Source organism: Lissotriton vulgaris, chromosome 6, assembly GCF_964263255.1.
Source record: "Lissotriton vulgaris chromosome 6, aLisVul1.2, whole genome shotgun sequence".
Classification (NCBI taxonomy): domain Eukaryota; kingdom Metazoa; phylum Chordata; class Amphibia; order Caudata; family Salamandridae; genus Lissotriton; species Lissotriton vulgaris.
In genome coordinates, this window is record NC_141694.1 from 1,326,987,407 (window position 1) to 1,327,015,134 (window position 27,728).

At 42.8% G+C, this 27,728-nt stretch overlaps 1 protein-coding gene and 1 pseudogene across 1 annotated transcript in view; both read left to right on the forward strand.

The window, feature by feature from the left end:
* Positions 1 to 27,728, forward strand: part of UST (uronyl 2-sulfotransferase) — a 911,106-nt gene that overhangs the window by 213,928 nt on the left and 669,450 nt on the right. The window lies entirely within an intron of this gene.
* On the forward strand, positions 8,672 to 9,189 carry LOC147708842 (protein FAM83A pseudogene; annotated as a pseudogene).

A 27,728-nucleotide genomic window follows, 5' to 3' on the forward strand; every position in this document is an offset into this window, starting at 1 on the left:
AAAAAATACTATTCCGACTCCAGAGAGTGCAACAGTAGGGAAAGCGTTGGATAGCGTAGAGGTAAAAATTACTATTCCCACTCCAGAGAGTGCAACAGTAGGGAAAGAGTTGGATAGCATAAGGGTAAAAATTACTATTCCCACTCCAGAGAGTGCAATAGTAGGGAAAGCGTTGGATAGCGGGAGGGTAAAAATTACTATTCCAACTCCAAAGCGTGCAACAGTAGGGAAAGCGTTGGATAGCGTAGGGGTAAGAATTACTATTCCCACTCCAGAGAGTGCAACAGTAGTGAAAGCGTTGGATAGCAGGAGTGTGAAAATTACTATTCCCACTCCAGATAGTGCAACAGTAGGGAAAGCTTTGGATAGCATTGGGGTAAAAATTACTATTCCCACTCCAGAGAGTGCAACAGTAGGGAAAGCGTTGGATAGCGTAGGGGTAAAAAATACTATTCCCACCCCAGAGAGTGCAACAGTAGGGAAAGCGTTGGATAGCGGGAGGGTGAAAATTACTATTCCCACTCCAGTGAGTTTAACAGTAGGGAAAGTAATGATTTAATATATTATTAAAAATAAATTAAATATCAATACCAATAAAACATTAATTGAAATTAATAACCAATTTAATATTATGTAATAATTAATTAGAAATACAACTACATATTAGTTATTAAAATATATTAACCTATTCATAATTATTTAACAACTATTTAATTTTCAATAACAAAAACTAATTAATAATAAAATTAATACCAATTAAAAATTAACAGTAAATTAATTATCAATACACAAAAAGTAGTTTTAATATGTAATTAATTACAATTACATTACTTCCTACCCTATTCCCCTATAAACCCACATCCCACTACAGAAAATACAATAATACAATTATCATAATTATCAAATATTTAATGAATACAAAATAATTACCAACTAATAAAAATGAATTGCCAATTAATAGAAATTAATTACCAATTAAAAATTAATTAACAATACATTTAAAATCAATACCAATAAATGAAAACAATTATTTACTTAATTACAATTAAATTACTTCCCACCCTATTCCCCTATAAACCCACAATCTGCTACAGAAAATAAATTTAGAAAATTAACATAATTAACAATTAATCAATAAATACAAATTAATTGGCAATTAATACAAATTAATTACCAATTAAAAAATAACAATAAATTCAAAATGAATACCAATAAATAAATAAAAATATTTAATTAATTACAATTAAATTACTTCCCACCCTATTCCCCTATAAACCCACAACCCGCTACAGAATTAAATTACTCAACAATTAAATAACATAAAATTCATTACTTAAAATACATTAAACATACATTACAAAAATTAATATACACTTTTCACACATATACTAACATACAAAACCCTTTAAAAAAATTGATATTATTAAAAAATCGATATATTTAATGCCTATATTGTATACTTCGATATTTTGACTTCTATATTTTGAAAATCGATATTACTTACCTTAAATTCGATACTTTTAACCACTATATTGTGTCCATTCGATATTTTGTCCATTCTATATTTTTACTTCGATATTATGTCCATTCTATATTTTGGAATCGATATTATGACTGTTTACCGTTGTTTTGCATGATGTTACAAGGTTATTTTCATTCTCATTTTTACAGTGCCTTGCTGCCATCAAATAGACTTCCTCGCACTGTTACCTTGCATGAATGGTTTTAGGAAAAAGCATGCATATATGATTGGAGGCCATATGTGTTGTGCGTCCTAAATTTGAAGAGTTTGGTATCAGGCGCGAGCAGGCCAGAGTAGTGCTCCAATTATGTTGCTGTGAATGCAAAACTTCATCTGTGCAGGTATCACAGAAAGGTGTTATGTTGTCAAATATGTAATGTTGTAGTTGCATTACTTGAGCGGAACTAGGACCCATAGATGAGGAGAAGGCAGGATAGGAAAGGGGAAGCCAGGAACTGGAGGAGGAGGGGTTAGGCAGATAGGACTGGGGGGGGGGTAAGAAAGTAGGAGAGGAATGAGATACTCTCTGTAAGCAAACTGAGAAGAATAAAGTTCATACTTACTTCAAGGTGTGGGATTCATTCATCAGGCACCTTTAAACACGACAAAAGAGTTGCAGACTCTTGATGAGATCTTTGTTCAGTTTTCAAATATTGTCTATGAAAGTAAGATTGGTGCAAATATGTATGTATATATGTATGGGAACTTGAATATCACAAAGCTAGCCAAAAGGCAGCAGAGTTCAGTACAGGGCTGAATGCCTAAGAATAAGATATGATACGAGTGGAAAGGAGTTGAAGAGAGAAGGAAGAAGCAGCATATGATGGTATTGACATGCCCAGACAGGCCTTTTATTCTACTGGCATTTCCTGGGTTGGCTGGAGGCCTTGGAGGGTGGTTTTACAAAACACAGGGTCGCTGCTAGTGCCTCTCTCACTCTTCCCAGCTACTCGAGGTTAATTGCAGCAGGCATGGGGAGACTGCAAGAGAGTGAGAGAGGGTGGGAGGGGGAAGGGAAGGGAGGCAACAATCCGAGAAGGAGAAGAGAGAGGAGAACAGGATAGAAAGAAAATGGATAGATGGAAAGAGAGAGACAGCGTGAGGTGACGGAGAGGCTTTGTTTGAGCATTCTTTACAGGATTTCCTTTGGTTCCCCAGTGCCTTATGAATAAGTGATAACCACTGTTCCATCTTGGCTGCGCGCCTGCGCGGCCGTTCAACTTTCTTCTTGATGACGCGCGCAGAGATATTTGCAGCCCGCACACTCTTTGTTTGGAAAATGATAAAAGTTTTTGTTTGCCCTAGCTGATCATCCCCTCGCTTTCCTTTTATTTTAACTGAAAGAAAGAGTAAAACAAATTGCAGAAGGCAGGTAACATGTTTCAAGAACCTTGCAAGGTAAAATCAGCTTTACATGTTTTAATTTCTGAATTTAACAGTACGTGTTCCTGGCTGCCTTGGAATGAAGGTTGACCTGAAAAGCAGTTTCTTTATAACAAAGAAATACATTTTCAAGTCTCAGTTGTTTTATGATCACCAGTTTGAGCCTTTCAGTTTTCCTCTTCTGTATACTTTTTTTGGTTTTTATCTGAGATGTCTTCACTCGTTGAAATATACTGAAGACAAAAAGATGGTTTGAGGGAAAGGAGATGCATCCAACCTAGCCACATCAAGCGATGTTGGAAATGGATGGGACAGTAGGGTATATTGTTTTGCAGCAGTGCTTAAATTGTATTATATTAATAATATGCCCAGATCCAACATAGGTTTTATAAGGCTTGTACCACCTCTACCACTGTCGGCACTGCTCTCTGCTGGTGATGCATACCAAATGCAGTTTTCTCATCCTAAAACTGCCCAATGCTCTGTGAATGTACATCAGCCCTAACCTGAGGCTCGTTCACTTTCCCAGCACACAGAACATGCACAGCTCTGCCAGTGTACAGCAGTACTGGCGGGGAGGACTGCTTACTAAATCACTAAATTCTTTTACCTGCTCTCACCTATATACACACTGCTAAGCTACATTTGCATACTAATCACTTATGATCAATGTTTTTCACAAAATGTGCTACTTAAAAAAATATTGTTAGGAGACAATACCCAAGCCCCACTGTAAAACTGTATAAACTATAAATATGTTTTCATTCATTCCCAACGCTCCCTGTGCAGGTGCTCAGAAACTCCATGTAAAGTTGTCTTTAAATGTCATGTTTTGCCAGAGATTTCTATTGTAGTATGTTGTACACTACCTGCTTTGTCTCAGATTTCCAAATGAATTAAAGGGCAGGAAATTCTCTGTAACATTCAATCTTGTGCTAAGCAATGTTCCTGCCTGCTGTTCTTTGAAATGCAATATTTGTCAACTGTCTCCCAAACTACTCATTGTAGTGAAATTATAAGAATAATAAACAAGCAATGGCAAAGTCAGTAGGTTTGGTGTTGCGTTTAAAACTTTTGGCTTTGCCAATGCTTGTTTGTTTTGCAGTCTTTTTTGTAAAACTCCATTACATAAGCCATTCATAAATGGCTGCCTATGTGTGCACAAGCAAGTCCACACAGAGGCATTTACAAGTTTGTATTAATAATGTTTTTAAAAAAGCCATTGAAGTACTGCCACCCACACATTGGCATGTGCCAAGTCGTTAGTACTGAAGAGGACCATTTTTTGTATGGATGGCAACATTTTGCTTTGGCAGAATGCTTTCGCTCACAGAGAAAGGGGTGAATTGCTGATGTAGCAGACCTATTGCATCTTGCTGTATTCTGTAGTGAGCTGCAGAAAAATCAGAAAGTCACTATAACAGCCCAATGAATGAATAGGCCTGACTGAAAGTCCCACTAAGTATGTACTAAGTATGTATTTATAGATATGTTTTGATTAAAATGAAAAGGATGGGGCTTACACCAGATCTGAAAAGCAACACCAATATATGGCTCCTTCAAAACCTTGCCATATTGTGGCACTTTATGCAGTGAAACTTGTTGGGGAACTGAATCTACAGCCCTTTCAATGTTGTTAAAAAATACACTCTTACCTATGGCCCTGCACAGATCTGAGAAAACGGCACTCACAAATATTCTGTTGCCACGCACAGAAAAAAATAATTAGAGGGAACATCGCGGAGGAGAGGACGCTTTTGGTTCCTTATGGACTCCATAGCACTGTGACGTAAGTATTCCGGTGAGGTGAATAGAGTTCTTGTTTAGAATGTTGAGTTCGTAGTTACACGCAGCGGGGATTAAGACGTGTAATACCAAGCTCTGCGTGTGACATATTCATTTAAGGGTATCTTGGCTGGACAGTGAACTATACCTTAACTGATGGATTTTTGGACAGACACAAAGATGTTTCAGATCCTTGGTGAATGGAATAGATCCAGAAGGTCTGTTTTCCTGATTTGATCTTTAATTCACTTCTTCATCTCCAGTCTGACGACGTCCTGGCTGTGTTGGAAAATGCAGGGTCCACCCATGCAAAATGTACATTTGCGCAGACTACACAAAATAATCTTAGTGTAAACCATTAGAGGGAAGACTGAAAAACCTATGGTAAACTCACCGTATATACAACACAAACAACCCAACTGAACAACATTGCTCATTTTCCTTGTGCACTATTTTTCTCCTTAGGTTAAACATTCCTGGTCTTTGGGTGAATACTAAACCTATTCACTCAGTATCTGCCTTCTACATCAGCCTAGTTTGTCTGTCAGTAATACTGCTTAAATGTTGGGACAGTTAAATCCCGAATGCATGTGTGAGTTAATGAGACAAACAGACACACTATCCATAGGAGCCAGCTTGCAAAAGAAAGCAAAGAAATCATGTTGTCTACATTATTAGACCGACCACAGACGGAGATATTCTCTGCAATTTAGCTTACAGTTACTAACTGAAAATAAGTACCTTTGTAATATCTTTAATTTGAAATAATTGGTGCCCACTTCCCTGCCACCTACATATGTGTGAGTACGGAACGTGTAAGTGAGAACAACCAGAAAGGGATGAGGAGGTGAAAAGGAGTTATTTTAAAACTACTAACACAAATTTCTCATTTTATTCTAATTTGAGAAGCCATGATTTGATAGATGCCTGTCTTTGGACAATGGGAAAAAGCAGCAACACAGTAGCAAAGGTTTTATTAATTGACAATAAATGACAATAATAATAATAATCTTTATTCGCCGGTTGAATAAGAAAACTTGAACATTTGCATCCAAATAGCAGTGCTTCCCCCCAAAGGGGTGATTTCATTCCCACCTGAGACGGCCTTTGAAATAGAAACTACTTCATGAATGTCCTGGATTTCTAAATAATTCGAATCAGATTTGATGGCAACCTAGAAAAATAAATTATACGAAAGGTACCTCATTCCTCGAAATATACCTTGAACCTGCAAATCACTTTATCAGATATAGAGAGTATTATCTTTTGTCTTGACAAAGATAGGATTATAATTTTGACCATCGAAACACGTCGACGCCTTTTTACCTATACGCAATCCTTCATCACAAGGCACAGGGTAGAGTATCAATTGTAAAATTACTGAACTCCGTGCCCTGGATATTGCCATATGATGGATGTGTAACACTTGAAGACACATTATATTGGTCTATTTTCGATACTCTCTTTTTATGATGTGTTTTTGATTGATTTGTTTTTTATTTGACTAAAATACTTTTTAACCTATAAGTGATGTATTGTATGGGGATTGTGTTTTTCTCTAGAACCAAACCCCTTTTTAACATGAATAAATGAATGTAAAAAAACTTTTTAATAGTTCAGAGGTATTTGTTTTTCCTTGTTTTATATGGTTCAATCTGTTCTAAGTAGGACAAGTGAGTTGAGTGAGGGGTATGTTTGGCTGGCATGTGATAGCTTGATTGTGGTCTACGAGTGGAACAAGCTACCTAAAGCGAAACTAGCTTTGATACAGTACAGTGCCCTATCCCTTTTGGTGTTAGGGGCCCCTCTTTTTTCTACTATTACTGGATAGCAGTGGCACAGTGCCCAAAGTATCTAGCACCAGCAAAAATACAGGAGGCAACAGCAAAAATTAAAGGGAGACCCACACCAATGGTGCCAGGTCTAACAGGGATGCTTTAATCTCATTTCTGTTAAATGCACTTTGAGAAACAGTCGCCTAGGATGTGTGACATATTCACAAAGGAAAACAAAGTGTAGGGTATCCTGTGGAGACCTATTGTTGCAGCTACAGGGAACCTCTGTCTTCTATGTGTGAAACAAAACCGTGGGGGGATGATGCCAATACGTGATGAAGCATGTTCAATCTAAAACCGGTAATTAGAAATCTGCTGTGAGCGTTTGTTAAAATCATTAAATAAGACTCTATGCCCTAATCAGACTACACCAGGGCATGCCCTTTTACCATGGGTTTTCTAGGCTCATTTTCCTCCCTGGAACCCATGGCTTGTTTAAAAAACAAATCTTTCACAATATTCTTATCCTGTGATTTCACTGTGTCGTAGCTCATAAAAATATCTGCAGTGCCCAGAGCCCTGAGGGTTTCCTTGACATATCTTAACCATGGGATTTTTAATGCGTGATCAAAGGAGAGGCAGTCCAGAATTACTAGTCCATTAAAACCTGCCTCCTGGTTAGACCAGATCTTCACCCAACAGAATAAAGGTTTAACGGCCACCAAGTCCGTTATATTCTTCATTCTCAATTTTTCATGGACTGAGTATAAGGGGATACTCTGGGGTACTTTCAAAATTCGTCTGAGATATTTATTTTGTGCGGTCTGTAGTTTGTTGGCCCCAGAAAAACCCCATATCTCACTTCCATATAAAACCTTAGAGATACAAAAGGAGTTGTACAACTTTAAAATTACCTCCGGTGACCATGTGCCTAGTCTGTGGGCATAGTTTGCAATTGCTCCTATTGATATTTTCATGTCTGGTATCTTCCCCTCCTTCAAATGTTTAAATTTTATTTTCTCGTCAAATAAGATGCACAGGTAGGAAAAGGCCGGGACCTTCGCTAAACTATGAGTGCCCATTTTGTAAGTGTTATGCCTGGTGGCCTGTTTACCAAATTCCATGATGTACGATTTGGTCAGATTCATTGCCAGGTCCCTCCCGTTCATGAAGGCCACAAACCCATCAAGTAAAACCTGCAATCCTCTTGGGGTTTGTGATAACAGTACTGTGTCGTCCACATACAGCAAGACGGTGACCAGTCTCCTGCCTAACCTGGGGGTGTCAGCCTGTAAAGCAATCACGGGTGGTTCTAGACCGTTGTTATACACCATAAATAAAAAAGCATTGGCATAGCCAATAGATCTTGCCTTTGGGACCTGCAGATTTACATACAAGCAGCAACAAAAGGGAATGATCTGAACTAGCACCAAATAAGAGAGTTGCTTGCTCACCTGGCGATGAATACCAGCGGGCCCAGGCACAGAGTGAAACAGGAAGTGACGGAAGGGATCCACTATCGGAAGCGCAGGCATTATTCTTTGCATGTTGATGATAGTGTAGCAGGAATTTAAAGGCAGCTGTACCTGTGCAGGTCACACACTCTAAAGCAGCTGGGGGCAGGAACTAGACTGCTAAATGGAGACTGTATTCTGTAAACTTATGCTATGTTATATGTTTTTATACTCCGTATCTCAACCAGTGGATACTACCCCGCCCTGGAAGCCTGGCAGTAGAAGCACTGACGGTGTGAATCCTGCCAGATATCTCGGATGATAAGTTGCTGAATCACACGTGAATCCCGAGGCCGGGGTGGGCATGTCACATAAATGCACTGATGGAACTGCAGCTTCCTGCCCTGCTGTAATCTGATCAGCTGTGCACAGGTGCATCTGCGGAGCGTTCTGACAGGCTGCTCCATGCTCGGGCGCTCAATCTGCGAAAGCCCTGACAGGGCGCACACCAAAGCAAAGGGCTCGCAAGTGACACTTTAGTTTATTTTATGTTCCTCTTTATTTAGCTTAAATCTAATTGAAAAAGGATAGGGCGTGGACTTTTTGACCAGTCTCTAACCTCAATTGACAACAGTGTTTTATTAGTTAGGGTATTTTTTTATAGTTTTGTTATTAAGGCCGATATTACACTCTGTGCAAGGCAGCGTGTGCTGAGTTGCTCCGAGCGCTGTCCGCGTGCACTCACTCGAGCCATGAACAGGTCGAAGCACATAGGGAAGATCCGCAAGCAGCTGGAGGAGGCCAAGAACCAGTGGAGCCAACTGGACTTCAGCCACAACGAGAGCGCAAGCCTGGCCACCGTCGTGCTGCTGGATGGGGGCGCTAAGGCCTAGCGCCGGGCGCTGCAGGAGGAGGGTGAGGTGAACTTCCTGTCCCCCGCCGAGGCCGCCTACATCGCGGACAACACCAGGGGCCCCTGCTACGGTGATGGCCCGGGGGCGAGGAAGACGCGCGTGGGGCAGACGACCGCTCCATGGGCACCCGCTACTCCATGAACAACTCGGAGAAGGGCGGCGAGCCGGCGCTGCTGCACCAGTACGGGGCGGACGAGAAGTCCTACCTGAAGGACAAGACCTCTACAAATGTCTACTTCAAGGGCGACAAGGCCAACTGCCTGCGAGAGATCGTCTGCCACTGTATCCATAGGACAACCCAGGTACTGCTGCTCGGCGCACACCGCATGACATACAAACACACTGGCATACTTTGATTCAGAAACCAACCGGTATCTGCTGCTTCTTAAGCTGTGCAGGTGTCTGCGCACTGCGCGCACCACACGGCATGCATACACATGTTTAAAAAAAACAAAAAACGAAGGCGTCGCAGATAAAGTGCACAAAATAGCTTGTTCCTTCAAACCTACACATACAAGCACAGAAGTGGTGCTTGCAGCCCTCTGCAGCGAAAGTGAAAGCGCCCGTTTGCCCATCTGTTTCCAATTATCGAGACCGCGAGAAGCGGCTCGATAATTGTGAACATTTGGCGCTCATGCTCGCTCCCGCGGACCCTAGACCACAGAACAGAGAAGGCAGGACCTGTACCCCCTTTGGGCCAATTGCGTGCTGTGTTTCTTAGAAAGACAGCACACAAAGCCTAATAGCAAGTGATAAATTCCAAGCACACGCACAAGTGTGTGTTTGGAATTTAAAAGCCCTTACAAAATGCCTTGCATTCATCCTATGGGGCGCAGTCTGGTTTCCTGGCTCTATGAGCACCACAGTCACAGGGTTGTGATCACTAAAAGCGATGTGTTGGATATTAAAAGAGGATATTAATCGCTTCAAAGGAAAAGAGACAAATACAAGATCATTAAAAGTTGCTGATCCCCTACCTTTATAGGTCGGCGGCAGAGGGGAATCAAGAGGGTTCACCACCGGATCCAGGGTGTATATTAAACTATGAGTGTTTAGGAAGGCATTCAGTGCCTGTCCTTCTAGGAAGTGGTCCATATCCAAGCCATCTCTAATCGTACATGTGGACCAATCTCACATATTCAGTGCAAGGTCTAGGCGTAGATGGCAATTGAAATCTCCCCGTAGAATTAGATGCCCTGAGCAAGACCTTCTCCCTGCATCCACTCAAGGTGACTACTTAACTCTTCAAGACTAGAGGGCCCATGAGATTTCCGTTTCGCATTATAGAAATGAATTATAGTAAAACAAAATGATTTACCAACCTCTAATGTAAGACCTTTTTTGCTACATTGGAATCCCAATTCAAGAGCTCTATAAAGATAATTAGGCCACCCCTTGCTTTTCATGTTCTTGTGCCCCCTGCTGGACAGCATTTTTTTTTATAACCCTCAAGAAAGTAGTTGTTTTCAGTCTCCCATGTCTCCTGAAGACAAATGATATTAAAGGATCTAATAAAATGAAGCCATCTGTCATCCGCAAATTTTGCGGCTAGACCTGCCACGTCCCAGGAAACAATTTTTAAATGTTCACCCCTGCCCTGGGTGTGGGTTAAAAATGCCATAATGAAGCAGAATTTTGGATTACTAGTCCCCATGCTTCTTGACCCAGGCCATTTGTGCAACTAAGATGATGTTCAACATTAACACCAGACGGTAGCTTCCTAAATTTTGATCTCTGTGACGGTGATCCTGCAGGCTTAACAGTGGCTATACTGTTCCCCACACGCCCTTGCAGTCAGTCTGGGTCGTTGCCTGTATTCCCCTTAGGAAAAAAGAAACTCCCCCCTGGGATGAGGGTTGATTGCTGATTATGATATTTTGGGAGGGCCTATAAAAAAGCCCAAAGGTAATGACTTGATACCTGACTCTAGATGAAGGGGCTGGGAGGTCTGTTGCAAGAGGTTTCGGGCTTGTTCTGGGAATCTAAATGTGACTATCACACCATCGCCCTCAAATGTTTTCCTAGACCAACCTATCCAAGAGACCCTCCTGGCCATCAAGATATATATAAACACAAGCATTGAAAATGCAACAGGTCTCGCCTTTGCTAATGGTGTTGTATAGCAAAGCAAATGGCTTTCACTTAATGAAAGGCGAGACCTATTGCATTTTCAATGCACAGAGACACATGGACACACAGAGGCGCACAGCGAGAGCTGGTTGTGCGTCTCTGTGATATGTCTGCTAGGATGTCTGCTGTGGGAGGTGGGCAGTGAGCAGCGAGGTCTGAACATCGGATCAAGGAGTTTACCAACACCTCTCTGCGGGGGATATAAATACTTCACCACGGGGACCGCTGAGAAGAGGGCTGCTCCCAGGAATGGGGGTAACGTGGTGTGCTAATCTGCACTTGTGATGGAAGCACAGTGGTCGGTTTCTTTGAACACACACACACACACAGACACGCACACATACTCGTGCAAGTGAACACACAAGCCAACACTGACACATGCAGAAGGAAACAAACACTTATATATCTATGCACTTAAGACAGGCATACACACTCGGGCAAGAAAACACACATACTCGTGCAAGCAAGCAAACACATACACACGTGCGCACACACACTAGTGCAAGCACACACAGAAAGCAAACACTGACACATGTAGAAGGAATCATGCACTTCTATTTAATGCAAACACAGACAGGCACACACCCATTCACATATATGCCCACATGTGATTAGGGCCTTCAAAACACACACACGTGCGCACCTACTCAAACACACATGCACACACCCCCCACCCTGCCACACACAGAAGGACACACACAGACGAGGGCAGGGTGGATATCCACATAGAGCCCAGAGCCTCGGACGAATGTGCTGAACATGTGCGTCAGTGGGAGGGGGCTCTCAGCAGCATAGTGGTGCTGGATGAGGGGTAAAGGGGAGATAAGCAGGGTGCACCCCTCCCCGAGTCTGCTGCCAGAGTTGCACAGAGAGCGCAATGAAGGGCAATGAAGGGCCTCTCAGAGGCGCCAGAGCAACGAGGCCTGATCCGGCTGGAGAAAGGGCAGGGATGAGAGGGGTGGGGTGGGATCCCCTCTACTGACATAACACACACACTCGTGCAAGCAAACACACGTGCGCACACACACACTCATGCAAGCACACACAGAAGCAAACACTGACACATGTAGAAGGAAACATGCACTTCTACTTCATGCACACACAGACAGGCACACACCCATTCACATATATACCCACATGTGATTAGGGCCTTCAAAACACACACACGTGCGCACCTACCTGCACAAACACACGCACGCACCCCCACACACAGACCACCCTCCCCACTCATGGAAGCACACACACAGACAAGGCCAGAGACCCGGACGAATGTGCTGAACATGTGCGTTGGTGAGAGGGGGCTCCCAGCAGTGTGGTGGTGCCGGAGGAGGGGTAAAGGGGGGATAAGCCAGGTGCTCCCCTCCATCTCCCCGAGTCTGCTGCCAGAGGTGTACAGAGGCGCTGAGAGCGCAGTGAAGGGCCCCCTCTACTGCCGCACTCTCCATCTTGATGTTCCCCCTCTCAAGACTTTACCAGTGAGGCCCCAGTGTGTGTGGGGCTCCTGTGCCAGCCCTACAAGATAACGATCAGCAAAGACCGCCCTGTGACTGGTGTGGGAGAGCCTGAGGAAGGAGTGGGGGTGAGGGGAACCGGGGGCTGGGGTGAATCAGATGTACTACTGTTGCTACAACGGACGTGGCAGTCACGCCCCCTTGCCCAGTCCCACAGAGCGACTCCACATCCCCCACCCTTTCTCCATGCCTCCTCCGCCCACCAGCATACAATAGCAACTCACACGGGGGCCCCGGGGAGGGCTGCATTTTCCGGCTCGAATGAGTGGGGGGAGTGTGCTCTCCATGCTGGGTAGTCCGTGGCTCGCCGCAGTGTCACTGGGAATTGGGATACAGAGTGCGAAGAAGCAGTGGATGAAGCGCAGTGTTCCAGGCTTTTGCCGTGGCCTTGCTGAGGCTGACGCTGATTGGCGACGCCGTGCCTGGCTCCACCCCGAGGACGCAGAGACTCAGATTCCCACCAAGGACAATAACTATCAACTTAAATGAAAAAAAAGGCTACAATTCCTGATTCGTAAAGGTTATTTGGGAAAAGCGCATTCCGATGTTTCACCTAATGTATAATTCTGGACATTTCACCAATTAAATGTGTAATTATGCAATTTTAGCATCCGCACGGGGAAAGCAGGCAGGACGCCATGACGCTGAGTTTTCTGTTTTAGAACCATCCCACTTGGACGGGCTCGGCCGGACTTTCTGATGGTGTAAAAGTTTTATTATCTTCTTTATGGGGCCATCTGTTTCATCCCATAAAGAAGATAAGAAACCTTTTACGGCAGCAGTAAGTTGGGGCAGCCAGTCCGAATTGGACGGCTCTAAAAGAGAAAAGAGTACGTCACTGTAACCTCTTTTCCAATGGCTGGCCACCATTTAGCATGAACGGTGATGCCAGCCAATGGAATAGAGGCGCGGGGCTAAACCTCACTAGTGAAAGTTACTCTAAAACATAAAATCTCGCCAGCGAGAATGCGCATGTGCGCAGCCTACTCTAGCCGAGACCTAAAAAAGAACCACCCTTATAGATAAGAAAAGTGGTGTTCCTCTTGATTTTGTGTGTCTCCTACGATGGTGGAAAGCACACAGCTTTGTTAAAATACCCCTCACCCACCAAGAGGACCTTTTTTTGGCATGCTTCATCATTGGGGTCTTCCGATCCCGCTGCGGGCATGCTGCAACCTACAGCTACGTGGGATCACTGGTTTTTGTAACAATACTATTTGTGTTGTAGGAGTGTGAGTGGAAGGGTCAGAAGTATGTGAAAGTGGTTGATTAAATAATACCTGGCTCTGCGGAAAACAAAAAACGTTAATGTTCCTTCGAGCTGATATTGTTAAAAGTGGGGAATAGGACTGAAGTTTTAAGCTTCAATGGGCAGTGCTTCCTGTGTCAACATGTTTCAAAGCCCTCCCCTGGCTTCTCTTCAGGACCTAAAGGAGATCCCTTCTACACTCCAAATTGTAAAAATGAAATGCGTGTAAATTCAAAGTAAATACTAAGTGATGCATATAACAGTTTTCATGCACTGTATACTATACTCCAATAGGTATTTAGACCGGTATGGCTTATTTATTAGCCCGTTAAATGCCTCATTAGCCTTTAAAATTGAGAGGGAAGGAGCACCTATAGACCGAAAGTTATCAATGTTACCTCCTCCCATGGCAACTCCCTCCTCGCGGCTCCATGGAAGATATGCATATGGTCTTCCACTTTAACTCTGACATATTTTCCAGTGTGTAACTTTGTTGATAAGTTAGTCAGTAGGTTTGGTTCTTTGAGAGGCAAGGCCTGGCACCCCTACCACAACCATAGTATAGGGGCAGCACACTGGGGGAGATCAATTAGTAGTAACCCAGGACTGTTAAAGGCAAATAAGCTATCTGTGACCGCTTCCCTTTTTGCTGTAGCGGGGGGTGCTGGTGGGTCTGGTCCGAGTTGCCTGACTTTGTATTAATCGATTGTAACTGGATATCCAAAGGCTCGATTTCGCGGTTTGTGACACCCACTGCCCTTGAATTAGAAATAAGGGGCTTATTAAAACTTAGGATAACTAAAGGGGTGCTTCCAATTTGTACTGTCTATTGCTGTGAGGTAACAGTGGGGGACGTTGGGTTAATAGAAGCCAACGCATTTTCAACTCTGCCTAAAGTGTCTATAGACTCTAATATTACTTTAGTGAGTTAATTGCAGAACTTAGGTAATAAATCAGTCAATACTTCAGTAATTTATTGTTTTATAGGAGTCCAGAGCTCTTCTATGCCCCTTAGATCGATGTTTGCAGTCCCTTCCCCTTTCTTGTTGACTCGCCGTAGCATTTTAGGAGCTGGGGGCCCTCCAGAATCCACTTCCTGGATCAAGGCAGTAGCCGCTTTGCTCTTGTTGTTATGTTCCTGAGTAAGGTTGCTGGGACAAGAGCTAAAGGCCTCTATGACTGTCAGAGCTGCCTCTGGGGCTCCTTCTATCGGTTTTCGGTTAGTCGAGTCTGGGGAAACGTCGAGCGGGTGACCACTGGGGCCACCAGAGTCCAAGGAAAGCCTCCTCTCTGCCCTGTCTATTTCTTTTGAGATGACCCCCACTGCTTTCACTAGAAAGGAGTCAATGGTCGCGTGTTTCATACCAGGTGGAGAACTCACATGCTCTGCTTTCCCCTTCCCCATTGTACCCTGTTTCAACGGGCCTCCAGATATCAAAATGCACCCCTTTTTAACTCCTTTTCTGTATTACTGCTTCAAAACAGATCAGGAGAACAAATAAAGTTAGTATTAAAAAAGCACTTTCCATACACAAATGACAAACAATAGTAGGAAAGACCCAATAATGTGATTGTGAAACTGCTGCAGTATATATTTCTGGTAGTCCCTCTATGCATGTGTTTTCTTTTTCTAAGGATCCTCTGAATTACACTGGTATATGCAAATCATTATACCATTTTATTTGTGGAATATTTTAATTGTGATGAGAAGAATACCTGCAAATTTCCACAAACTACTGACAATTGCTCTTGGTGGTATTTCGATCAATAGTTATTCACCCACGGTGCCCCCTAGACAGAGGCCTGACTTATGCAAATCAGTATTGAACCTGCTCCTCATAGGAAGAGTTCATCCCAAGCTACTAGATTAGAACCTCTATAGAAGAGAACACAGGAAACCCCAGACTGGTTACGGCCTAGTTAAGCCTCTTTAGTATGGCACAACTTTACCTTTATGGTTTTTTCACATCACAATGTGATGTGAGGAAAGCTTTTAAATTAACGAAACCACTGGCACTCACCCTGGTTAGTATTTCAATCCAAGGGTTATAACCATTTATGTAACTCCAGACAGAGTGGCCTGTTTTATGCCAATGAGTACTGACAGTGATCCTAAATGGAACAGTCAATCCTAAACTACAAAGAGAGGCCACCTACAAAAAACATGAAACACAAGCATACCTGGAACAATTTCAGCCTCTTGTAAGGCCTCATCATTGAGGTATTGCTGAGATCCTTTGGCTACACACTGCGAGATAGGAACCCATCTCCAGACATTCCAATTGCCACAGTTGGCATCACATCAAAAAGGTCACAGGAGGAATGCTTGGACATAGTCTAAACCTTTGGCAGTTGCTCTGGATGGCATTCCAATCCTTTGTTGTTTATCCCCTTGTGTAGCTCTGAACAGAGGCCTGACTTATGCTATTCAGTACTGTTAGACCTGTCATCCATAGGGAGGTCTTCGACCAAACAGTTTGCCTACTTGCCTACACTTTATGCTGTATCTTTTTGTTGACCTTAGAACTCTGAGCACTTTACCACTGCTGATCAGTGCTAATGTGCATGTGTTTCTCCCCTAAACATGGTGACATTTGTGTATATCTGATTAGCATATTTAAGTAAGTAAAATTGTATTCGATCATTTTTATGACCATAACAAAATAGAAACATCACAGTTCATTGTTAAAACCAATTACTTCGTAAAAAGAATTAAGAATGAAGGAGAGATACACTATATGATTTTAAAAGCTATTAAAACACGATCCCTCTAATATATTCACAAGCAGCAATGCATTACTTAGTATCTCATATTTAGGTACATACAAGTCTGTTGTAATGTGGTATATCATATACCCAGGGCCTGTAATCTAAATGCTACTAGTGGGCCAGCAGCACTGGTTGTTCCATCCACATAAGTAGCATTTCAAACAGGTTTCAGGCCTGCGACACAGTGCTTCCCCAACTCCTCGCATCGAGCCTTCGAGTTCCGGGCTTGCTCCATCCAAGGTACTTTGTCAGCAGAACCTGTCTGAGTCCTAAAGCTGGCCTGCCCTCCATCGTGGTCGGCCTCAACTTTGGATTTATTACGGTCCAGTGGGACCTCAAGTAGTCCATTAGTGCTATTGACTTCTAAGCACTATTTCTAGTTTATTTAAAAAAATCCATAACCCCAGTTCTACTTATTGGATTTTTGCAGTTTCAGTCTTGATTTTCTCATAAAACTACTCTCTATTTTGCTAAACCCTTTGTGGGGTTTTTTTTGTGTGGGTGTTTTCATTGTGTTACTGTGTGTTTTTTGACCAAATACTTAACACATTGCCTCTTTAGATAAGCCTGACTGCTCTGTGCCAAGCTACCAGAGGGTGAGCATAGGTTATCTATTAGTGTGTATCTAGTCTACCCTGCCTAGAACCGTGGCCCGTACTTAGACAAGGTACATACCTCTGCCAAAAAATACCCAGGGGCAGATCTACAAGAAAGGGCCGCAGTGTGGCACTGGAATCCCTTAGGCTGCACCACGCGGCAGCACTTTCAGAGCACAGGAATGCAACATATTTACAAGAATATGTCGCATTCCTGTGCTCTCCCCTGCGCTGGGGCACAAACAGCTGTCAAGCGCCGGGACCCATGCACCATGGTGCAAGGAAGCCTGCGCAATGGGGAGATTGTTTTTGTGCAGGAAGGGGCACCTTCCTGCACAAAAACAATCACTAAAGGCTTTTTCCTCTTTCACTGCGTGCTGTAGAATGCAGCACACATTGAAAGAGGAAAAAACAAGGATAAATGAAAACATTTCTCCTCGTTGCGCCCCACTATGCCACCTCTCGGGTGGCGTAGCAATCAGACACATCTTCAGATTTACGATTTCTCGTAAATCTGGAGATATGTCTTGTCCCATGGTTATTGCGTGGGAACAACCACAGCAACACCCATGGAACGCCCCTTCAACGCAAACTGCTGCATGTGAAGGGGCCGTATGTACAAGGAGAGGAAAAGTCACGCAGGGTGGCTTTTCCTGTCCTTGTACATATGGAGAAGCCCCCTGCGCCACCAGTACGTCATGAAAAGTGACGTACTGGTGGCGCAGAGGGGCTTGTAAATCTGGCCCCCCATTTCTCCTGCTCCTCTTTAGACCTGTCCATCATGAAATGCCATATGTGTCGACTAATAACTTTTCATGATTCTCAAGATTAATCAGTGGTACAATCTATGTGCAGCAGTGTATTGTACATACTATGTTCCTCCCTACCCTAGTTAATACATCCCTTGCATAAGTTAAACATAGTCCTGAATGGGCATGCAGTGTTGGCCATAAAAAAAGGAGTGTCCAAAAAGAGGGGAAGGACATCTAGTGCTAATTGGATGTACACCCCTGCACCTACCCAAAATCTGTATTTCTGTGTAAACAACGGCTTGGGAGTTAATTTGCTACAATTCTCTGGCCCTCTGACTTCCAGGCAGTCCAAACTGGCATACACTGCCGTAACAAGCAACAGTCCATGAAGTGATCTTAAAACGTGAGTGGAAAGACACGGAACTGAACAAAAAAGAAAACTATTACTTAATAAGAAAAGAAGTGAAAAGGGAAAATATTTTAGAAACTGGTGTACTTTTCTAACACCATCTATACAATACTTCCAGTTAGAGCACTGTATGCAACTGCAGGGTTTAGCTAATTTCCCTAACTAACAAACGTGCCCGGATATCATGCAGATACTTGCATTATGCATATTACCATTTCACATGACTATGAATTATCAAAGAGTCATAACCTATTCCTAAGTGTAACCATATGCTGTAAGTCAGTGATGACATTTTACCCAGACCTTTGTCAATCTTCCTTTGGCAGTCTCGTCATTGATACTCAGGGCTGCCTTATTGGGGAGAGTAAGCTTTAGAGGTCCTTGGTTGTAAGGAATGTTAAACTATTACAAATAACTCGCTCAATCTTAGTGTCTTTGTTTAAATTGGAAGCTATTATTAAAGTTAAAATTATCATGCCACAATTGGGGGGGGGGGGGGAATGTTTATGTTTTTCCTTGCATAATCAAAAATAAAGTTTAAAAAAAAACAAAAAAAGTTACAATTATCCTGTTCATTAGTGTAATTTAATATACCCTCGCCGATGCATGCATTTGTTTCTTCGGTTCTTTTAAATATGCCTTATTCATTTTCGAAATGTGCAAAAGAAAAGAGACTAGACCAGAAGTCTCAAATGGCATTATAATATAACACTAGACATATAATACGGCAGCCCAAAGAGCCTCCAGACCAAAAAATAAAGATAGACGATAAAAAGAAAAGTTGAGGAAGGGAACAGGCAAGTAAACGAGGATTAGAAAAAAACGGTACATATGAGGTTGAAAGAAAAGACATATCTAAAAGAATGATATTAAATAAGACGGAAAGTGTGCCCTCCGCGCAATTATCTGCGCATCAAAATTCAGAAGTATGTCACCAATGTAATCTGGTATATGAGAACAAAATGTAAACCTATGATAGATAGAAAATTATTATAGAAAGTGACATATTTAAGATAACCAACTCATTGTGGCAGGGACAATTGATCTGTCTGATTAGAAAATAGGTTATAACTGTGGGGCAAGTTGACAGATGCTTTAGTTTGTGCTTATATTTCTCAGATGAAAATGACTTTTTTCACTGATTTAGTCATTTTAGGCTATTCATTTAGCATTGTTTCCCTCTTCATTGCTCAGATGAGGTGCAAATCTTTGGTAGAAGTTTAATTAGCACTTATAAGGTACATGTAGCACCCATGCTGTAAATGTAAATGAGTTTGTCACATGAAAGATTAACCCACCAAAGCGATTACTCTATGCCTTTACATACCAGTTAAAGAAATGGTATGCATCCGATAATAGCTGTTTACAGTTTGGTAGATTGTACCGCTCAACCATTTTGATCAATGGCAGTTTGTAATCATGGTTTGAATTATTTAAAAATGCTGGTTGGTTTTACATTACTAACATCATACACGTCTTTGCTTTTTTTTAGTGAACACCCCCGTCCACTGTTGATCTATGGGCAGGATCAATGGTCTGACGAGGTTCTCTAATTAGATGGAGGGTACAATGGGCGGCTGAATATTTGGAGGGGTCTTTATGTACTGAGCCAACCCTTGAATAAGTCTTTTCAGATTGTAACAATTCAAAGAGATTGCTTAGTTAAACCCTTTACAAACCTCTGTGAAAGGCAAAATTTGTCCTAACTAAGGGTTCCATTGAGCTTCTTCTTGGCAGACATTCATCAAATCGTGTCCTTCTGCCTTTGCTTTTGAGATTGCGGAGGACATGCGGTACTGATGAGGATCGGCAGTCACTAGCATGAAAGGGAGGCTTGTGCGCCTGCTAGCATGAATTGACTACGGGTTTGTTGTCACACACGTCTTTGTTGTCCATGTTAACTTGCCACCCAGTGGAACCTCTTTATGAAGTCTAGTACAGACTAAGAGACAGAGAATTCTTTTTTTTTTACTCCCTTCCAGCAATCAAGTGTGTTCAATGGATAAGGGGAGCAAGGGTTGATCTTCTGCCAGTTTTCGTTTTTTCTATAGAAAGTATGACTTATTAAAGATAAATCCATTAATATTCATATAGGAATTACCACTGAAGCGAAAATTGCTTTAAAGAGACGTTCATTTATCTGTTTCTAAGAATAGAAACTAAGCAGTATGTTAAACCTATTCACAGTTTGCTGGAATCAAAAAGGTATTTATTAGAAATGAGACCTGTAGATTCCCTTCTGTCTAGTAACTTAGGCTTTCCTTGTGCATTGAACATGTTGGTCGACGGGATACTTCAGAGAGGGTACGGGCAGTTTGATCCCTACCATGCTATGTAGCTTCACAAAGGGAATTTGTTTGAGTTTATGGCTAGGTCTGCATCAGTTCTGGGATCAGCGTACGGTTGTTTTCTTGAACTAATGTAATTTGCAGTGTCTGATAGTTAGCCAGCCAGCGCTAACATATGTCAGTTCTTAGTATGGAAAAATAGTTTCTTTAATGCTGTTTCTGGATGTCCCTATTCCCCCCCACATTCTATATTACTTACTTTTTTTTTCAGAGCTGCAGCTGTAGATCTATGTCTTTCATAGTCTATCGCCAACCACGCTTGTGACAAACAACCAGAGAGACAGGAATAGGTTATTATTATTATTATAATTACATTTATTGAGCGCGGTTCTGAATGAGAGAATCATGCATCAAGACAATCAACTAATATGCCTTATTTGCAGTGTGTCTGTGTAAAACTATAATGATTTTATTGTTGTGTGGGAGATTATATACTAAGAGGATGCAGTGTGGTGTAGTGGTAAGTTGATCAGTTTGAATCTGGATCATCTGAGTTGTAACCCTGTGATAACCCATTTTATAACAATCTGTGAATCCAGATGACAAATTAGGAGAAATTGATCTGGGGTATGTATAGCGCTGGAAAGCCCTTGCGGTACCTACTGTGCACGCAAGAAGGAAGCTTTCATTGTTGCAAGAGGGTGGTTTATTTTGTATGGAGGTGGTTTACCCTGCTGCTGCAAACGGCAGCGGTACGCACTGTCTTGCAAAATTACCTGTATTATGGATTTATTCAAAACGGGCACACAGCTTCCAAAAGGATTATAATAAGACCCCCTGTGTTTTACTGTTGTATTACAATTTGTAAATGTAGTGGTGAAGGGGAATATTCCATCAGGAGAAGACATTTAAAGGCGTAACAGGGCACATTAAACACAAGGAGATGATGGACGGAGCGCTGAAACTTTTCAGACACTCACCCCCAGTCACAGATCTGGGTTGAATCCATCATCATTTTTTAGCTCACTTCGCCACCTCAGTTCAGACCCAGCTTTATGCAAATCAATCTTGACCCTGTGCCTCGTGGGAACAGTCCAGCCCGAAATGCCTAGCCAGGTCTTCCCTGAACCGGAAGCAAGCATTCTGGGACCGGATTCCATGCTGTTCCGTGGTGAAATTCATTTTCTTTTCTGCATTTTTCTGTTCTCTTTTTTCAGGTTCAATCCAATCTACATTTAGCTTGTTCTTTTAATAAATGATTGCCTAATGTTTCAGAAAAACTTAAAAGGAGACAATAGCATCAATTACAGCTGTGTCACAAACCAAAATAATCCTCTCATTTTACTAGAGTATAAGGAGTGGTATGTTCACTGCACAGAAGCAAAGCATTTGTTGTTGGTTTGGAATGGAGTTGGAACTAGCAGCTTAACTTAGAAATCTGTTATTGAAAAATAAACAGACCTAGATATAAAAGCATGAGAACTGTTTGGGTCCCATCAAATATATGTTTTTACTTTCCATCAATATAAACAAAATGTTTACTGTTCTAAACCCCTTAAGTACGGGTGTTTGCCAATGGCCGGTACCCACATTAACTCCCCAGTGCTTCTGATGCCCTTTGGGTGACAATAGGAAGGCATTTAAATGCCAGAGGGATTCCTTTGTTATATTTTAAACTCAGGCTGCTCACGTAGAGATTCCAGAGTAGCCTTAGTCTTTTTTGTTCTGTTTAATGTAATGGCGATCAGTGCTCAGGGCACTGACGTCATTACACTAAAGTGAAAGTAAAACGTGCTGATGGGCTCGTTTTGCTTTCATTGCATCAGTGCTTGGGGACGTATCTCAGCCCCCCCAGTACTGATTGGGATGGGAGAGGTATCGTTGGAAAGGGGAGAATTTCCCTTACCAACAATATCTCTGCCCAGTTGATCCCAGCTTGTGGATCACACATCAGTCTTTCTGCCCCCCCCCAGGGATTAATTTAAAAACAAATATAGGGGTGGGGGCTGTCTATCATGGGCATGGTTACGGCCACACCCCCAACAAAATATGCTGGTAGTCTCTCTGTGTGGTTCGGCCTAGTGCCCGCAACAGGAACAGTCAACGGACGTCCCCTCACAGGGGCTCCCATTCACCTTAGCTTGACCCATTCCTGTTGCAGGGAGTAGCCCCAGCCACGCAAGTGGAGCAGCGTTGTTATCGGCACAGGTGGGGTAACACTGAGTGCTGAGTGGGAGGAATTTTGTGGCTTCCAGAAGTTTCCATCACAGAAATGCAAAGAAAATGTGTGACTTTAGGTAAAGTTTGAGTTTTGCAGAGCATGTGGAAAGGAAAACCTCATAGGATCCACACAAGGCACACTCCCCTGGTATCCCTTTGTTGTCTAGTTTTCCAAAACTTGCTGTGCTTCAAAGGTTTGCTCGGGTGACAGCACAGCACGGCCCCAAATACTGCAGCTTCTCTGATTGCTATCTCTCAATGTAGCGCTTTTTTGTGCCATGATCTTGTGGCCCATTCACAAAAGTGAGATACTGTTCTTATCAGTAGATAAGCGGGAACTCAGGGTTCCCCGCAGATTTCAGAACTTTCCAACACAGATATGTATGGAAAATGTGTGAGTTTTTTTTACCAAACTTTGACATTTGCAAGACTTCAGGTTCAAATACCTAGTGAGAGATAAGCAAGTCATGCACCTGCATACTACCCTGGTTGTTGAGTTTTCAAAGCTGTACAGGTCTGCTAGGTTTTCCTCTGTGCCGGCTGTGCTAGGGCCCAAAATCCAAAGCTACCCACTTTGTAAAGAAAGGGTCAGTTTTGGGTGGAAAAATGCGATATAGCTATGTTCCGGTTTGGGCTGTTTTCTGTTTCTGGCAGTAGGTCTACCCACACAAATGAGGTACCATTTTTATTGGGAGACTTGGGGAAATGCTGGGCGGTAGTAAGTTTGTGGCTCATTGCAGATTCCTACATTTCCATCACTGAAATCTGCCGGAAATGTATTAATTTTGTTAAAGTTTGAAGTTTGCATGGAATTCTGGGTTAAAAAAAACTGGTGAGAGCCGTGCAAGTCTCCCCACCCTGGGTTTCCCAGGTTTCTAGTTTTCAAAAATGTGGAAATTTGCTAGGTTTCCCTAGGTGCTGGCTGATCTAGGGCCCACATTCCACAGCTACCCCTGTTGCAAAAAAGGCACAGTCTTCTGTGGAAAAATGTGATGTGTCCATGTTGTGCTTGGGGCTCTTTCCTCCCGCGGCACTAGGCCTACTCACACAAGTGAGGTACCATTTTCATTGGAAGACGCGTGGGGTATAGAATAGTAGAACATTTGTTATTACCAATTGGACTTCATTGAATTTGTGCCTTCCGAATGTAAACCAATCTTTAAGAAAGAAGGCATTTTGAAAAATGCCTTCTAAATCATATGCTAGTATGGATACCCACAAATTCAGAGATGTAAAAATAACCACTCCTCCTAATCTCCACACCTTTTGCGCATTTCTGAAATATGTAGGTTTCCTTCACACCCATTTTTCACTTTGCATATTTCATCATATGAAGGAAATAACATTGTATGGTGCAGCTCAGTTGTTGGCTCTGGGTACCTTGGGTTCTTAGGGAACCTACAAACGTTATTATACATCGCCACAACCAAAAGGGTCTAGCGGACATAGTGGTACAGTGCGTTTGTAAATTGGCCATTGTGACAAAACGTTACAGTTGAAGGTTTTGTCACAGATTACTGTTTTTTCCTACTCATTTTCAATATTTCTTTATTTCAACAGTTAGTTTCTTTGGGAAAACCTTGAGGGCTCTACACAACTGCCCCTTGTCCAAATAAGGAACACAATCCTAGTCAAGGTAAGCTAGATACACACTTTAAATTAACCTGTGCTCACTGTCTGGTAGCTTGTCATATAGCAGGCAGGCTTAACTTATGAGGCAATGTGTAAAGTATTTGTGCAACACAAACAGTAATACAATGAATACGCCACAAAACGACTCCTCCCAGGTTTAGATGAATAGAGAATATCTATCTCAGTAAAATAAGACAAAAGCAAAAAATATCCAGGCAGTAGAAGTCGCCATATGAATAAAAAAAAATGCATAAATAGTGCTTGGAAGTCATTACCTGTCAAAAGGTTACTTGATGTCACGAGGGAGCAGTGCAAAACCAAAGTTCAGGTCGACATTGAGAGTACGATGCTTCGTTTCCAATTCACGCAGTGGGTTCCTGAGTAGTTGTCGAGCTCCATAGAGATGAAGGCCCTATATCGTCATCAGGCTGCACAGAGCTTTTTCACACAGGCTACAGAACCGCTGTCGTCCAATAATGTCTGATTCGGCATCAAAGGGTGACGCATCAATTTCATCCAGCACAGTGGTGATGGTGTGTTGGTTTTGTAGCAAGACTGATTTGTTTATAGTTCGGTCTGAACTGAGGTGGCGAAGTGAGCTAAAGAATGATGATGGATTTAACCCAGATCTGTGACTGGGGGTGTGTGTCTGAAAAGTTTCAGCGCTCCGTCCATCATCTCCTTGTGTTTGCTTTGTTCGCCTTAAGTTGGCTGGGTATGCCCAGACGAGTGGGTCCCTTGCTCACTTTGTCACTGGATTTAAGCTAGCCTGGCTGATGAAGGGTGTTACCCAGAAATCAGTCCCAGGATGCTTGTTTCTGGTTCAGGGAAGACCTGGCTTGGCAGTTCGGGCTGGACTGTTCCCATGAGGTACAGGGTCAAGAATGATTTGCAAATAGCTGAGTCTGAACTGAGGTGGTGAAGTGAGCTTAAGATTGATGATGGGTTCAACCCAGATCTGTAACTTTGGGTGAGTGTCTAAAAAGTGTCAGCGTTCTATTATGTTATGCTACTAAGTGTCTTGTAACAATCGCGGCTACTCCTAGGAGTGTCCCGGCGTGAACTCGATGGGGGGGGATAGGAGAGAGCTTATACAAACAGATATGTCTTCAGCATTTTCTTAAATAGACCAAAGTCATGAATGCTGCGCAGATCTAGGGGAAGCAGATTCCACATAGACGCAGCTTTAACAGCAAGAGACTTGCCTCCTGATCTAGTGAGCCAGAAGCGGGGAATGCAGGCAAACATCTGAGATGCTGATCGGAGAGATCTGACCGGAGAATAGAAGTGGAAACGTTCTGTAAATAGATGGGGCCACTGCCATGTAAAGCACGGTGGATCAGAGTCTGTGCTTTGAACTTGACTCGTTCAGGCACATACAGCCAGTGGAGTGACCCCATCTGCTGCCTGGCGCTGAATCTCGTGGGGATGTTGAAGATGAGTCTGACGGCTGCATACTGGAGAACCTGCAGTTTGTTTAGAAGATACCTCGGCAGACCGACGTACAAGGCGTTAGCGTAATCGATCTGCGAGACTATTAACACCCGGGTGACAGTCTCCTTAGCTGTTCTGGGGAGAAGTGGGAGAAACTTCCAGAGAGATTTTAAGAATTCCGAAGCAGTAACCTGCCAGCTTCTTGATCTGGGTGGAGAAGGAAAGATCCTCCTCAAACCATATTCCTAGATTCTTTGCAGGTTGTCCTGTAGAGGCTGCATAGGGGATTCTGTTGGCCAGAGAGCTTCCCTGAACTGGTCGGGAAACTTTCCACAAAGGGGAATTTCAGAATTTCCTTCATTGCACTTCAGTTGTACTGCGGAAAGCCATTTAAAACCTGCCGACAGGCATTTCATAGCCTGGGATGTAGAATTCTCTGATTTTCCCCATGTGAATAGGAGCTGCGTATCGTCGGCGGACGCAACAATTTTGGCTCTGTCCATCATCTCCTTGTGTTTGCTTTGTAGCAAAGTCCAGCACCAACAGCAGCATTGAAGGAAGTCTTTTGTGTCTCTGAGACCTCGGAATACAAGAGGCAAGCCAGCAAACCCTTGGAGTCATCTGGGTTCAAGTGAGATGAGTCCAGTACTTGTCCTCAGCAGGGCACAGATCAGCAGGCAGTAGGGAAGCTCAGCAAAGCAGCAGTTCCTCTGAATAGTCAGTCAAGGCAAAGTGGCAATCCTTACAGCACAGCAGTCTTTACTCTAGCAGAGTTCTTCCCAGGTCAAGTAGTGTCCTGATTTGGTAGCGTCTGAGCCCCAGTACTTATACCTGAAAGTGCCTTCTATGTAGGGGGTGACTTCAAAGCAACTCTCTGAAGTGCACAATGATCCCTTCTAACCCAGCCCTGTCTGCTAGGCTTTCTGTGGGGGTGAATCAGTGCTTTGTGTGTGTTAGTCCTCCCATTTCTCCCTGACCCATCAGAATGCAGATGAGCCTAATCCTTCCTGTGTTTGTGGCTGTGTAGGCAGAATGCATAAAGTTTAGCTGTAACCCAGTCCAGATGTGTATTGGAGACAGGCTGCAGGTATACAGAGCAAAGTTAAGAGCAGAGAAATGGCCACTTTCTGAAAGTGGCATTTCTAAAATAGTAATGTAAAATCCAATTTCACCACTAGAGTTTATCGTTACCATTCCAAAGATATGAAACATGATTTAGCTACTCCTTTCTAATCAGTTATTACAGCCGAAAGGTGTTTTAAGGCATTCCCAATGCTAAACTATGAGAGGGGTACGCCTCAGAGTAGTGAACAACGAATGTAGCTTTGTGTGACTATAGGGACATGTAAAACATGAAAGTGCATGTCCTACTATTCAGTTACAAAGCACCCTATGAATAAGGCTACCTAGGGCCTACATTAGGCGTGACCTATGTATAATAAAAAGGGGAGCTTAAGGCTTGCCAAGGGGTTTTAAATGTGAAATCGAAGTGGCAGTAAACTGTACACACACAGCTTGCCATCGCAGGCCTGAGACAGGTTACTTATGTGGGTGGCACAATCAGTCCTGCAGGTCCACTAGTAGCATTTAGATTACGGGCCGTGGGTGTATGATATACCACTTTGCAAGGGACTTATTTGTAAACTAAATATGCCAGTCAGGCATATACTGATATCACCTTGTTTTAGGGGCACAGTACAAGCACGTTAGCACTGGTTGCAGTGGTAACGTGCTCCTAATGCCAACCGAAAGATACAGCAAAAAGTGGAGGTAAGCAGGCAAAAAATGGGGGAATCCCACCCTAAGGATGACAAGCCTAACAACCCCTTCCTGAATTTGGCATTTTTCAACGTTTCAAAAATCTATAGCTTTTCCTGATCACCCATGGGTTTCACACTGGTTTCC